This window comes from Lissotriton helveticus, chromosome 3_1 (genome assembly GCF_964261635.1).
Source record: "Lissotriton helveticus chromosome 3_1, aLisHel1.1, whole genome shotgun sequence".
NCBI lineage: Eukaryota > Metazoa > Chordata > Amphibia > Caudata > Salamandridae > Lissotriton > Lissotriton helveticus.
Window position 1 is genome coordinate 178,132,683 of NC_136061.1, and position 14,489 is coordinate 178,147,171.

The window sequence follows — 14,489 nt, forward strand, 5'->3', positions numbered from 1 at the left end:
TTGTGTATGCCTGAACGGTTGTGGAATATGCTCCCTTATCAGGACCACTTAATAGACACTGTGTAGCCTTTGTGGTTTGTTGTTGGCAGGGGAAGGAGGCAGTGGGTACCTTAACAGGAAAGGGTCTCGTCAGGTGCCATGTGAGGCCTCTCTAAAATATGACTTAACTGCACTGCTCACCCATTGGTGGTAAAATGTTGTTCTACTGTCTGTGACTAAAGATTATGCCTAATAGGTGTTTATGGTAATTGGAATAACATTGTTCCATGATCTTGCAGAAACAATATGCCTCCTGTGCAGATACCATACTGCCATCTCTTGCACTTCCATGAGGAACTCCTAATAAAGGGCTTAAATTGCTCTATACACTGGACTCATCGATTTGTGTACTATCTTGTTAGAATTTTCACATTGGTTGCTTCTTGGTTACTTCCCATTAAAATTAAACTGAGCAAGTGGAATTTTCTTGAAGCAGTGCACATAAGATTCTCATATCCATGCATATGATTTGCTGGTGTCCTGTCTTTTCAAGAAGTGCTGATACAGTATTAAAATCTTCTTACAGGTGCTGCTTCATCTCTAAACGTCAAAGCATATATAGTCCAAAAACATCTGATGAGGACAAACTGTAGTAGGTAAAGTAGTGAAGGTCTACTACGTGCCTCACCAAAAAGCTTTGATGGAAATGGATTCAATAACCGGTTGTGAAATAGACTTGTCATTTGTATCCCAAACATAAGGAAGATGGATCGCTGGCTTAACCTTAAGCGGAAAGCCACTGAAGAAATCAATGATGGGCCATCATGGTCAAAATAAAGGGATTTAAGTGAAAAGAAAAGGAAGTGTCGCAGATACGATGGTAAATATTTACTAATGGGTTTCACATGTTCAGGTTCAGAACATGAACTGCAACCACAATGCGTGCTATGTTTTGAAATGTTGTCAAGTGAGGCCATGAAACCTTCTAAATTACAAAGATACTTGGAAACTGAGCATAAAGAACATGCAACTAAATCCATAGAATTCTTCAAGAATAAAGAGCAAGAGCTCCTAAAAAGTAGAAAAATAATTAAGAAAACTGCAACAAGATCTGTTAATAAAAATGCTCTGAAAGCTTCATATGAAGTGTCCATGCTCATAGCAAAAGCTGGAAAACCTCATACAATTGCTGAAGAACTAATAGTACCTCCTGCTAAAACCATGGTGACAGCAATGGTTGGAGAAAAAGCAGCAAAAGATTTACATTTGGTGGAAGACATTCTTGGAATCTGCTGATGATGAATTATCGAACAAAGTCTTGGAAATTTTTATCCAGCATATCCAAGATATGCGGTGTAGTTTTCGTATGTACTTTCTACTTCCAGTTGAAAGCAAAAACTGGATTAAAGATCCTGTTAATGTTGATATTGACAATTTAATGGGGCTGACCGCATCTGAAGAAAACGATTTGATTGAAATCTCTACAGATAGTGCACTTAAACTTCAATTCAAGGAAAAGTCTCTGAGTCTGACAAATATTTGGCTGCATGTACGAACAGATGACCCTGACTTATCGTACAAGGCACTTAAGGTTTTACTTCCTTTCCCCACCACATATTTATGTGAGAAGGCTTTCTCAAATCTTATGTACCTTAAAAATAAGTGCAGAAATCGCTTGCAAAATGTTGAATCTGACCTAAGGGTTCAACTTTCTGAAATAAAACCAAACATTGAAAAGTTAGTATCCTTCCCATTAAAATGTTTTGATTTTTGCATATTTTTTAATATAAAATAATAAAAGCTTTAGTAATGCAAGTATTTGTTTGGTGTGTACTTATTTGTGTATATTTTGCGAATTACTGTTTTAATTTGTTGAAATTGAAACTGTACAAATTGCTTGGGGGTCCCCGGCTTCCAGTAGTGATTCAGTGGGGGTCCTTAGGAGTCAAAAGTTTGGGAACCACTGATTTAGAGCATTAGCAAATTCATCTTCTTTCACTGCTACTCACAGGTTCAGTCATTTTGAAAGAAGTAGAAAGTAAAGGTTCCGGAGGTAAGGTTTAGCACAATATGGGAACCTTCAATCCTTACAAGCTTGTTTAAAACCTTCAGTTGAGGCGGATTAACCTTCCCACTTCAGACTTCTCTGGAAAATTTGAGTAGGATTGTATGAGAAAGCACGACTGAACTACTTAGATTTTGCTGTTAATATAAGAACCAAACTAAAGTTGGCGGCGCCATGTTGTGTAGTTCCTAGGACCCCAGGACCTGTGTGTTTTGGATGACCTAAACTGAGGGCTGGGTGTGCAAACAGACTCTGGACACCCCACAGGATGAGTCAGACCAGTTAGCTCTAAGGTGCCACTACCACCCCCTCTATTCTACAGTATTATATGTAACCCTGGGCAAAGCACTATGCTACGCTCGCGTAGTTTGCGTAGTTTGCGCTACTTCACACTACGCGAACTGCAGTAGCACAGTGCAAACACGCATAGCATAGCGCATCTGTAATTATTTGCTTGCTCGCAGTCCTCAACGTCAAGTTGCCGACCACGAGCAAGCACAATGACATCCCGGTGAGACTTTTTCCTCGTTCTCGATCAGCAACATCAAGTTGCCAATCGCGAGCGTGGAAAATAAACCTCCTGGCGAGATTCTCAACGTGGGGAGGTCAGGTTTTCTCATTGCGAGTGGTCGCGTATGATCGCGACCGCTCGCGATGAGAAACTACCAGTTTGTGTTGAGAAAGCTGCCGCTCGAGTAAAAATCTACTCGAGCGGCAGAAAACTACAGCTTGCACTGTGCAAGATGCCGTTTTCAATGATTGCACAGTGCCAGTTGCTTGTCTGCACTGTGCAATCATTGAAAATGGCATCTTGCACAGTGCGAACAGGGTAATTCGCAGTTCGTGTAGTGCCACGCGTAGCTTCCCGTAGCGCTACTTCGCAAACTACGCCCAGCCCTAATTTTATGTAGTTTCTGGCAACCACTGAACATGACAACCCTGACTCCTCAGGGATCGTGGAAACAATACGGTATCTTTCGTTTAGTCACTCGTGCTTTCTTTGCTCAGAATACACATGGAAATGACAATTGAAAAGGTTTCAATAATTATTTATTGGTCAAGTGTCAGTCTAGTGTGAAACATATTAGCTGTGACGATCAAAAGACAGGAGCAGACAATTGTAATCGCTAGTACCAATATCGTAAAAAGTAGATACATTTCTACCATAGTGCTAATAAGATGAATAAAAACATTATATAAAACAATAGAATTGACGTACTCCTACTGGCGTACGGTGGTAACAGAGGACTTCGGGTGGGACATGTCCAGGGGCTACCACTGGCGCCACACCTCACTCGAATTGGAACCAAAAAAAATTATCTACGACTTTTTGGGATTACACTTTAATTGGTTCCCTCTATGCCAGGAAAACACCTCTGTTAGGCAAGTGTTTATCTTACTGCCTCTGAACACGGTACCCTTCTCGCAGATGAACAGAAGTTGCGTGTCATCGGCGTAAAATACGATTTTAGCACTGTATTCCTCAGCAAAGAGTGCGAGGGGGCCATATACACATTAAACAAGGCTAGACTTAAAATAGAGCCCTGGGGAACTCCAACTTTCATGGAGGTGATAGGGGCTGAGAAAGGAGGTGACCATACTGTTTGCTGGCGGCCACTTAAAAAGGAAGTGTACCATTTAAGAACCTTGCCACCAATACCGCAGTCCTGAAGTCTTTCTAGGAGTCCGTCATGGGGCACAGTATCAAGGCAGCAGACAGTTCCTAAAGCACCATGACCACCTTGCCCTCCCTATCCAAGGTAGTTTTGAAAGTTTCAGAGACTTTTAGTAAGGCCGTATCAGTGCTGAAATTTGCTCTGAACCCTGACTGACTGACTCGGATGTAATATGTTATTGGCCTCCACATATTCCATAGTAACTATGTTTACATATTTCTCCAAAACTTTGGAAAAGAAAGGCAACAGTGAAATTGGCCTATACTTACTCTCTATCAGTGGGCCTGCTGTAGATTTTTTTAACAGTGGGTGGATTCTTGTGTGTTTCCAGCTCTCAGGCATTATTCCCTCCGACAAGGAGGAGTTCAGAACCCGGTTAACCGCTGGGTTAATCGCTTCAGCTATTGACACCAGTACTTTCCCAGGACAAGGGTCCATGGGGGCACCGGATTTCAGAGCCTTCATTGCCTCGAGGGATTTATCCAGTAGGATAGGCGGAAGCTGTGAAAGAGACGGACCTAAAGTAGAATTAACTCTTGGAGTAGCAGCTGTATTATGCCCCTTTACCCATGGCAGCTCCTTAAAAGAATCTTGGCTGATTTTAATCTTCGCAAAGAAATAATGCACTAAACTGTTAGTCCATGCGCTGGTTGGGGTAAATAGGCTGTCCATAGCATTCGGGGATATCTTTGACGATTTTAAACAGTTCCTTACTCTTGTTCTCAGCTTGTTCAACTTTGGTGGTTAGGAAGAGTGTCTTTTCTTCATTGACCTTGGAGTAAAGAACTTTCAAGGCCTGTTTATAAGTGACTTTGTCAGAGGGACTAAAATTCTTCCGCCGAGGGGCGTGGCTTGCGACCGGCGAAGATGGCCGCGGCCTAGGAGGGCTCCAGAGACCACTGAGCATGCACCAACAATCCTGGCACTTATCCTGCAATCTGCACCACCGAAAATAGAAGGCGGAGGTGTTGCAGCACCTCCGAGGGCCACTGCCTGAGTTTGAAAGAAAAAGCGTGCAGTCGGACCTGCCGGAGACCGAGAGGCGGAGCTGTAGCTTACACTCAGCGGTGAAGCCGAGGACTAAAGTGACTACTGCAGCCGCCTGCCACGGGACCGAAGTCGGCAACGTGTGCGTCGGTCCAGGGCGAAATATAGATGCATAACCCAGACGGCACCAAGATCAAAGGCGGAACCCTCCGGCCCACCAAAGAGCAGGGGTGAGATGCGGGCGTGGGCCCAAGTCAATAAAGGCCTGTGAAAAGTATTGTGGGGTAGAAGAATCGTGGGAGTGCCCGGAGTGGGCCTACCCTCCTCCAACGAAGAGGCGCATAGCGGGAAAGGGCCGAGGGCAGCAGCCCCATATAGCTCACACTCCAAGTGGGGGTGACGACTGGCGGTGACTAAAGTGATCCTTGCAGCTGCCCACCGCAAGAACATACTCGGCGGCTTGGGGGCGCCGATCCAGGGGGAAACATACACGCTTAATTCAGACGGCATCAGGATCAAAAGAGAGACCGACCGGACAGCAAACAGACCGAAGATGAGACGCAGGCGGGGGCCTAAGTCACTACAGGCCTGTGACAAGAACTGAGGTGCAGCAACATCGCAGGGGTGCCCTGAGAGGGCCTACCTTCCTGCCATAAAGCGGTGCATAGCAGAGAATAGCGAAGGGTGGCTGCCTCGTATAGCTCACACTCCACGCGAGGTAGACGGCCTTCAGAGATCACGCTGTCCGGGGGAAATTAATGTATCGTGCAGCTGAGGCGCCGCATAGGTGCAGAAATGGAATGGAAGCGGAAGAGTGACAAGACGGAGACGCGGCGTAGACACACTGGAGATGCGGCGTAGAGCCCTGGATATGCGGCAGCCGCCTAAGAAGCAGTGGTGGGGCCAGCAGTGGCCTCAAAAGACGATCACAGGCGGTTAGTGACAACCGCCTGGCTAGGAAGAAATCTGAGGTAGAGCCACGGAGACACTGTGACGCCACCAGGAAAAGCTACTCAATGCCGACCCGCCTAACACTAATAACACTCCTTTGGCCCCTGCGGACGGCTCCCCTGCAAGAAAGAAGTAAACCCTGGACTGTGGACCACTAAGCTATATAGCCGCAATGCCAAATCCCACTTATCCAGGACCACAGTCAGATACCCATGACCAGGAGCTACAGGCACCTACCCCCAATACTGGTCCAGTACTAACTCTCTGTGGCCGGCGCCGCCTGCCCTACACCGTCTAAACAGGATCCACTCTCCTCAACCTCAAAGAGCCATGAGCGGCAGGGGACCAAGGTCGGTGCAAAGCAATCACATAGACAAATATGCAATCACTAAAGAACAACATGATGCGCCCAACACGACGCCCACGCTGCCACCAGTCAACAGGCAGAACAACCAAAAGAGATCACCCTACATGATGTAATGACTACTCTGCAGCAAATGCAAACTTCCATTGGTACTATCTCTTGTGACATAACGCTACTCAGAGCGGACATTCCCAAAATGAGCACGAGGATGGCGGAGGTTGAAGCCACCATGACAGACCTCTCAACAGACACGGCGACCCTGCAGCGGCTGGTACGCCACTTAGAACTTACGACCAAGCAGATGGCAGAGAAACTGGATGATCAAGCAGGGCGCTCAAGGCGCAACAACATCCGCTTGGTGGGTGTGCCAGAAAGTGTGAAGGGGCCAGCACTAGACCTCTTTGTGTTAGAGCTAGTTCAAGCAGAATTACAACCCCGTGTACTCTCCGAATTCTTTTCAGTGAAAAGAGACCACCGAGTGCGGGGCAGATGACCCAAACCTGGGGATCCCCCCGCGGCCAATCCTGGCACGAATATTTAACTGTAGAGATAGAGACGCAATCCTAAAAGCGGCACGAGTCGGACCACCCCTCCGGATTGACAACAGTGAGGTAACCCTATACCCGGACTACACAGCGGCAGTCACTAAACAACGGCGGAATTTTACAGAGGTCAAATGAGAGCTCCGCAACAGAGAACTTAAATATGCAATGCTTTATCCTGCAAAGTTAAGAGTCGAAGCAGAAGGCAGAAGCTGGTTTACTTTTCGCGTCGCCGGAAGAGGCGCAGGATTGGTTGGCGCCCAGCTAAAGGTAGCAATAGGCAGCAGGAGGTGAGACGACGGCGACAACCATCGCAACTGCCCAACAAGCGGGGATGCATGAAACGCCAGGACTGAACGCTGATACAGGAAACGGGAGTGACGCAGAATAACAATGTGAAAGAATTACCTCAAGACCCTGAGACGTGACCTGTGCAATGTTGCCCGTTATGGAGAACCGGGCCTTATAGGCCAAGGGGCGCAGAGCACGCCTAATATCTCCGGGTTCACCTGCCTTGTCGAACAGAGACACAAGACACTCTGTTGGGCGTAGAAAATCAGATTTATTAGCTGCAGCTAAGCACAGTGGTCCTAGAAGTTACAGAAAGTAGATTATCAGGAGACTGCCACTTAATTCTGTGGCGCACAATCTATTATAGTACACAGAATTACAATGCCCACTCCCAAACTTACAAAACTGACGAATAGGAATAGTTCGAAAACAAGCTATCGAATGTCCAAAACACACCCTTCCTTCAGACCCTGTGTGCTCTCCTCCCCTCAAGTTAATCAACACTAGTGCCCGTAATTCAATTTGCAGGTGGTAGAACATGTTTGAATACTTCAAAGGACAGTTTATGTAAAAAGAGAATACACGAAGAGAATAGCGAAGGCCAGTCAAATAAGATAAAGTCAGGAAGAATAGTGAGAGCCAAACAGTCAGTCGAGACAGGGATCAATCAGCCTAGACATGGATTAGTGGACTCGGCCAGACCCTGACATCGGTTTCGTAAACAAGGGCAGGGGGTTTACTTGACACGAGAGACACGTAGGCAGCTGAAAATACAAAAACACTGTGTTCGCTGCGCTGCCTGAGTGAGGCAACACTAAATGGCGGCAAAGCACAAAATGGCGGCTAGATACGAAGCGGAGTCAAAAACTTTGTAACCTCAGTTAGGATACACCCCGGCATCATATCAAGGCTCAATTACTGACCTAAAGACAGACTATTAATGCGGTGAAAGGGTCGCCGTGCCTACAGGCTACAAGACGAAGACTGCAATAGACTATGTGAGACGATATATTAACACTGCGCCCCAGACGGGGAGGAAGTTGGATGCAGATCATGCATAACAGACTGCAAAGACTGTTTCGGGGGTGCGCGGGGGTCAAGGAGCGACTCACCCCCTCACGCAAGTACACAGTTATGGGACTTAAGCACTCTGCTGAGTTGGGGAGGCGGGTAGTTTTAAATCCGCTAGGCAGGAAGGCAGGGAGGAGGGTTGTGGGATGGGCTCAGTTAATGATGGGTTTCTTAGTTCTGAATGAAGCCATTTTTCGCAAAGCTACAGCGAGGTACAAAATAGACCACTGCACGTCAGACAGATTCAGAATAGACCAGGGCAGATTGACCAGTACAGATAACTATGACAGACACAGACCAAGTCGATAAGACTAATGTCTTACAGTCACAGGACACCCAGCGGCAAGGTTCCCCACTGACTGTGATCTCGTGGAACGTGAACGGGTTTTGGGGACAAATTTAAACGTGGGTTGGTGTTGAAGTATCTTGGACGGAAAAATCCGGCGTGGCGCTCCTTCAAGAGTCACACATATAGAGGGCAACTGTTAAAGCCCTAGACCGCTGGGGCTTACGAATGGTGGTCCACTCCGAATTCACCTCCGGGTCCAAAGGAGTCGGGATCCTCATAAACAAGCGCTTTCCTTTGATAGTGTCCAGAACACACCAAGACCATCAGGGGAGATTTGCGGCAATCACAGGCCAATGGGATGGCAGACTATACAATATAGTGTTGGTGTACATACCTCCGACGTTACATCAGAGCGCCTTTTGAGACCATGGGAAATTCCTATTCGTACTCCCCAGTGGAGAGCTAATTATTGTTGGCGACTTCAATGCCACCATGAATACAGCTGTCGACCGACAGCCCTCTTGAGATTTTGGTGGACCTACCCATAGGTCGCAGGAATTTGTAGATGCGCTTGGACTTCTAGATGTGTGGAGGACCAGATATCCGGAGGAAAGACAATAGACATTCCATTCTGGGGTACATAATAGCCTCTCCAGGCTCGACTACATGTTTACCTTAGCCACAGGAATGCTAGGCATGACAGAGGTTAGACATCTGCCCAGAGGTATATCGGACCACTCCCCAGTCCTCGTTGCTTATGCACCGTTCACCCCGCAAAACTGCAGGTTGTTCCCAATCCGACCAGGGTATCTTAGGGATCGCAAAATAAGGAAAGACCTAGTTAAAATGCTATTTCGAAGAAAATAAACACTCAATTCCCTCTCCAATAACCCTCTGGGAGGCATATAAGACAGTACTCCATGGGCACGCCATCTCCCTCATTGGGGGACAGAAGAGGGAACGCTAAAAACATATTGACGGATTAGAATTAGAGGTTGCATTAGCGGAGGCTGCCCAGGCCGCTGACACCACTGAAGAGACGACACACAGACTACACTTGACACAGCAGGAATATAGAGCATTCACGCATGAAGAGGCATCTAGTAGACTGACCAAGACACAACACATAATATATGAACAGGGAAGGGAGATAAAGCAGGCAGATTATTGGCCTGGTTGGGAAAGAAATAACGAGCAAATAATTGGATAACTCAGATAAGGTCACACGACGGAGTCTTAGTCACTACACCGCAGCAAATCACTGAAGTTCTTGCGCATCACTACGAGGCAATTTATACACCAGTTGCCGCTGCAACGGTGGAAGAGACCTTGCATTCATACACGACATATGCATGCCTACACTTGGTGAGGATGCCATAGCAGCCCTAGATGAGGTCATTACACCAGAGGAACTTACTCAAGCAATTAGGGCACTGCACATGGGAAAGGTGTTAGGGCTCAATGGGATTCCGGTCAAATTCTATAAACAAGCAACCCCACAACTAGTACCACACCTCTTCCCCATGTACACCGAGAGCCTTGACATAGGGATCCTACCTACAGACCAACGTCTCACCACCATAGTTGCTGGTAAGCCGACACAAGAATGTACATCCTACAGACCGATCTCCCTACTAAATGCGGAGACAAGAATACTTGCCAAGACGCTAGCAACTAGGCTGCAACCACACTTATCAACGGTGATCCATCCAGATTAGTCCGGATTTATGCCCTACCACAACACAGCACTTAATCTCAGAAGACTGCATGGGGTAATGGAGCGTAGATCGACTATAGCAGAGGAAGCAGCCATACTCTCGCTAGATGCGCGAAGGGCGTTTGACTTAGTAGAGTGGCCTTTCCTTTTTCCCAATCCTCAAACACATGAGGTTTGGGCCAAAATTCTGCGAATGGATTCAACTGCTGGGTACTCGACCACTGGCGCAGGTAATAGTAAACGGCCATTTATCGGCTGAGTTCCCGTTGGGTAGAGGAACATGACAAGGCTGTCCATTATCGCCACTTCTGTTTGCCATAGTCCTTGAGCCTCTTCCGGCATGGATTAGGCAAGACCTTATGATACGGGGGATGAGATGGACCGGGGGCTGGGAGGATCGTATTTTGCTTTACGCGGATTCAATTTTATTATATTTAACATCGCCAGCACGATCCATCAAGTGCCTCTTAGATATTTGTATGGCCTATGGAAGGGTGTCAGGATACACCATCAACTCTGTGTCCTACATGGCCCCCCACCGTGGCTACAGCATGGGTGCACACTTCAAATAGTCACGGCTGGATTTAAGTACCTTCGGATATTTGTAACACATGATCATTCACAATTCACTGAAAAGAACCTGACCCAACCCCTGACAAGATTAAAAAAGACGTTAAATATTGGCGCACACTACCTTTAATGCTCCTGGGAAGAGCTGTTGAGGTGCCGGGTTTTTAAGAACCCGGTGGTGTCAGGGAATAACACCCGAAGACTTCTGAGTTCTCCCTGTTCCGGACCACAGAAACACAGAGTCTTCTAGTCGAGTCAGAGATCAAGTTTTATTGATAGCTACCAAGTAACAGGTGTCCTAGAAGCACGACAAACACGCGTCATGTGTTCTCAGGAGACTGTTCGTTTTTACAGAACCAGCCTTCTCCTTATATACAAAAATAATAGCTGCAGGCAAGAATTCTTGAGTTTATGATATGGCTATACACATATTTCTACAATAATACAAAAGAGCGAAGTCATGTAGGCAAGCCCGTATTTTAGATGTCCAATTCGTGATAGATTACCTAGCCAGACCCGGAACTCCCATCAGATATCGGTGAAACCCCAATAAAAGAAGGCACCTCCTAGTCATAAAACTGGCCATAAACAGGGAGCGTGGACAGGTGTGTATGTGTGTAGAAAACATGATCTGTAAGAGGTAAATGGTTTGTGGTATGTTGTGCATTGATGCTATCGTGTTTGGCCACTGGGCGAGGAGCTGCCCAAACAGGTTTGGCTGGAGGCAAGGGAGTCAGTTGGGACAGGTCAGGGGGAATTCAGGGAAGGTGGACGTGTCCTTTTAGATCAAGCTCGACCTTTAATTGACTTATCATGAGGGCAAGACACAAGATGGATACTGTTTACAAAATGGAGTCTGAGGGGTTGGGACGGAAACTACGATTCGGGGGTGTTAGCATGTCTCGATCATGATGCAAATGCATAGGAATGATGTCCTAATCATTATCGGTTCGTCGATACCAAATTCGTCATGGTACGTTGATGTTTCGGGATACGGGTATCGGACCTCGATACCGGGACAACAGTAGGGTCCAAAATTTCAGAACCACAGACCCTCCTTTTGCCCTCATATAAGGCAATAATTCGTGTTAATCCGAGTCTAAGTCTGTATGAAGGAATTCGTGGAGATGCTGCTGTAGCATCATTCTGTTGCTCAGTTCGTCCCTTGACACAGGCTTCCGTACACATGAGGTAGCACAGAGGCCACATAGTGCAGGAGCGCACTGTACACACAGGCAGAACATAAACAGAAGTGCTAAGATCATCCCAATGAAGATCAGTGTTTTCCATCCCCATGTAGCGATCAGTTCCCAGAACCACCCTAGTAAGGACCAGTCCCCTTTTTCTACGTGAAGGGAACCAGATATCTCGTGTAGCTTAGAGATGGCCTGGTACACTGTCGGTGCGTTATCAGGGATGAAAATGCAACAACTGGATTGGATCACTCTACACACACCACCACGATCGGCGAGTATGATATCTAGGGCAACTCGGTTCTGAAGGGTCATAAGTCGATCCGACTGAAGTTCGGTCGTCAAATTGCCAAGGGCTCCGGCCGTTGTAATCACGGCGGATTCAACTATCCTCGATAACTGGCGAATATTCCTGCTGTTCACCATAGGCCCCCAAAATGGCAGAAAACCCTTTGCGAAGTCAGCGAATTCCTGACCCGCGGTGTCGTCTTTACTCACGACACCTCTAGCTGTCCTTGTCCGATGGTAATCTGCTCTGGCCGTGTAGGTGGGAGGCAGCAGAAATGCGATAAAGCATGTACCTGAGAAGTCAGGGGGCAACCAGGTGTAAGCTTGGTCATGGCAGACGAAATACGTGCCTTTGGCTGCTAATAGTATAGGGGAAGTTCGGGAAGCGAACACATAGGTTTCCGTGCATATACTCTTTCCTAATTGTGCTTTGGGATCCCTGCCGATACCTTGTAAACATAAGTGACCTCGGTTGGGTACTATCCAAACTAGGCGGGATTTCTTTGCTGTCTGGCTCTTACTCAGGTAAACCCCATATTTAGTTACGTTCCAACGAGTGTACAGAGTGAGTTCATCTTTGGGAATCGTAAGATAGGTGTCGAACTCTCTACTCATATTTCTTATCCCTGCTATTAGTGCCTTGTTACTGGAATCACTTTCAGTAGAACGGGTCGGGTATGGTTCTAGGGCGAATAGGAACATGGTCTGGAAAGCCCACAGAGAACCATAATAACTGAATGGCAGGATGAAGTATGGGATACCCTTATCCATTGTGTGTGGCATGAGTGCCACATATCCAACAGTTCGACGTGTTCATTATGGACTGGTGTTGGTGTAGAAGTTGAATGAATGAGTTATTTACAAATTCGAGTCTTCTGGCAGACTCGTGTTCAGGTAGAGGGTGAAAGTAGTGTGGAGAGATAGTAGGAGGAGGCTGTGGCCGGGTGTCATTTGAAAAAGTAACTTGGAATACGAATAGAGTATAACCAGTTAAAAACATCGTTATGCTACACAACATTAAAATACATGTTATCAAAAACCTTCTTTTGGCCAGTACAGTGCATAATTGTCTTTCAATGTTCGGGAGTCTGGTAGGTCTCTTTACCCTAGGAAACTCCATCCTCTAGTTGCTGCCCGCGGTGGTAGGTTGGTTCTGCCAGGGAGTGCGCTCTGTTCAGTCTGGGGTAACTCCCTTGGACCAACCAGAACCGTTGACCTAGACGTCCCCAGTTGCACTCCCCAGCCTTCAACCGCGACCCTAGCAGCAGAACCGGATGGCGGTTCGAAAATCAAAAATGAGCAAGTTTCCTGAGAGTGAGAGAGAGCTGAAAAATCAAAAATAGTTCTTGGGGGAAGGGAAAATCACATTTTTTTGTTTTTTTTATTAGTCTCTTTGTCTTGACCTTAGATTATATTGTTCTTTCCCAGGTACGGTGTGGTCTTCAAACAATGTCTCAGGTTCGGTAGTGTCCAACTGCATAGACGGTGGCACAAGTCCTTGTAAAATATGATCACTCTCCTTTTCGGTACCAGTTTCTTTTAAACGTGCATCGCTGAAAGGGATGAAGCGAGGTATGGATTCTGTCTCGGAGTCGGCAATTCCTTCGTTGACCCACCGGTCGTATGGAAGGGGCAGAGGGACCCGTTTACAATGGGTCCCGTGCACCCAGTTCTTTTTGCCTTCCACCCGAACCGCTGATCTCGTGGAAAGAAGTACCAGGTAAGGTCCGGTCCACCTCGGCTGTCCGTTGTTTGTGCGCTGGAAATTCCGCACCAAGACCCACGTGCCGGGTGTGATGGAGTGACCTGGATCGTCAGAGGCTGGTGGAGAGGAACTGTGAACCTGTTGGTGTAAAACACGCAATTTAGTTGTCAATTCGCACAAATAGTCAAGCAGTACGGGGTGCTCTATTTCGCTGAGTTTGTTTGGTCTTGGCACGCCCCAGACGTTGGCTGGGCGGCCAAACACTATATCATGGGGGCTAAGTCCTAACCTGGAATGGACTGTCATTCTGGTTGACAAGAGTGCCAGAGGCAAGGCGTCAGGCCATTTAAGACCTGTACAGGCTTGGATCTTGGCTAATTTGAGCTTTAAAGTGCCATTGTAGCACTCTACCAATCCAGCTGATTGGGGGTGATCCGCAGAGTGGAATTTTTGTTGTATGCCTAAACATTCACACACTCTCTTCATCACGCGTCCTACGAATTCACTTCCATTATCACTCCAGACGATTCTAGGCATGCCGAATCTCGGGAAGAACTCTTTGACAAGAGCTTTGGCAGTTGACAAGGCAGTATTGTCCTTAAGGGGATATGCTTCCACCCACCTGGAGAAAGCGCAAACAACAATGAGCACATACTTCAGATTGTTGCATCTCTCCATGTGAATGAAATCGAGCTGCAAAACCTCGAACGGATACGTTGGAGGCGCAAAATGACCAGCTGGAGTTGGGGTTCCCCTACCGGGATTGTACTTCAAACATACCATAAAGTTTCTGACCACATT